This window comes from Arachis ipaensis, chromosome B10, assembly GCF_000816755.2.
Source record: "Arachis ipaensis cultivar K30076 chromosome B10, Araip1.1, whole genome shotgun sequence".
Classification (NCBI taxonomy): Eukaryota; Viridiplantae; Streptophyta; class Magnoliopsida; order Fabales; family Fabaceae; genus Arachis; species Arachis ipaensis.
In genome coordinates this window covers 49,699,211-49,701,166 of record NC_029794.2, presented here as the reverse complement: position 1 = coordinate 49,701,166, position 1,956 = coordinate 49,699,211, and positions in this window count along the sequence as shown.

Sequence of the window (1,956 nt, the reverse complement as noted above, 5' to 3'; positions counted from 1 at the left end):
GGTCACGGCTTTCTTAGCCAAGTACTTTCCTCCTCAAAAGCTGAGCAAGCTTAGAGCTGATGTTCAAACCTTCAGACAAAAAGATGGTGAATTCCTCTATGAAGCTTGGGAAAGATACAAACAGTTGACCAAAAAGTGTCCTTTTGACATGCTTTCAGAATGGACCATCCTGGATATATTCTATGATGGTCTGTCTGAGTTATCTAAGATGTCATTGGACACTTCTGCAGGTGGATCCATTCACCTGAAGAAAACGCCTGCAGAAGCTCAAGAACTCATTGACATGGTTGCAAATAACCAGTTCATGTACACTTCTGAAAGGAATCCTGTGAATAATGGGACGCCTATGAAGAAGGGAGTTCTTGAGGTTGATACTCTGAATGCCATATTGGCTCAGAACAAAATATTGGCTCAGCAAGTCAATATGATTTCTCAGAGTCTGAATGGAATGCAAGCTGCATCCAACAGTACTCAAGAGGCTTCTTATGAAGAAGAAGCTTATGATCCTGAGAACCCTGCAAAAGCAGAGGTGAATTACTTAGGTGAACCTTATGGAAACACCTATAACTCATCATGGAGAAATCATCCAAATTTCTCATGGAAGGATCAAAAGCCTCAACAAGGCTTTAATAATGGTGGAAGAAACAGGTTTAACAATAATAAACTTTTTCCATCATCCACTCAGCAACAGACAGAGAACTCTGAACAAAATACTTCTAATTTAGCAAACTTGGTCTCTGATCTATCTAAGGCCACTGTGAGTTTCATGAATGAAACAAGGTCTTCCATTAGAAATTTGGAGGCACAAGTGGGCCAGTTGAGTAAAAGGATCACTGAAATCCCTCCCAGTACTCTCCCAAGCAATACAGAAGAGAATCCAAAAGGAGAGTGCAAGGCCATTGACATAAGCAAAATGGCCGAACCCAATGAGGGAGAGGAGGACGTGAATCCCAAGGAGGAAGACCTCCTGGACGTCCAGTGACCAATAAGGAGCTTCCCTCTGAGGAACCAAAGGACTCTGAGGCTCATCTAGAGACCATAGAGATTCCATTGAACCTCCTTATGCCCTTCATGAGCTCTGATGAGTATTCCTCTTCTGAAGAGAATGAGGATGTTACTGAAGAGCAAACTGCCAAGTTTCTTGGTGCAATCATGAAGCTGAATGCCAAATTATTTGGCATTGATACTTGGGAAGTTGAACCTCCCTTGTTCATTAATGAACTAAGTGATCTGGATCAAATGACATTGCCTCAGAAGAGACAGGATCCTGGAAAGTTCATAATACCTTGTACCATAGGCACCATGATCTTTAAGGCCCTGTGTGACCTTGGTTCAGGAATAAACCACATGCCCCTCCCTGTAATAGAAAAACTGGGAATCTATGGGGTGCAAGCTGCTAAAATCTCATTAGAGATGGCAGACAATTCAAGAAAACAGGCATATGGACAAGTAGAGGACGTGTTAGTAAAGGTTGAAGGCCTTTACATCCCTGCTGATTTCATTGTCCTGGATACTGGAAAGGAAGAGGATGAATCCATCATCTTAGGAAGACCTTTCCTGGCCACAGCAAGAGCTGTGATTGATATTGACAGAGGTGAACTAGTCCTTCAATGGAATGAGGACTCCCTTGTATTTAAAACTCAAGGATCTCCCTCTGCAACCATGGAAAGGAAGCATGAAAAGCTTCGCTCAAAGCAGAGTCAACCCAAGCCCCCACAGTCAAACTCTAAGTTTGGTGTTGGGAGGCCACAACCAAACTCTAAGTTTGGTGTTGAACTCCCATATCCAAACTCTAAGTTTGGTATTGGAGAGTCTCAATAATGCTCTGAACATCTGTGAGGCTCCATGAGAGCCCACTGTCAAGCTATTGACATTAAAGAAGCGCTTGTTGGGAGGCAACCCAATTTTTATTTTCCTAACTATATTTTTCTTAGTTATATGTCTTTATAGGTTCAT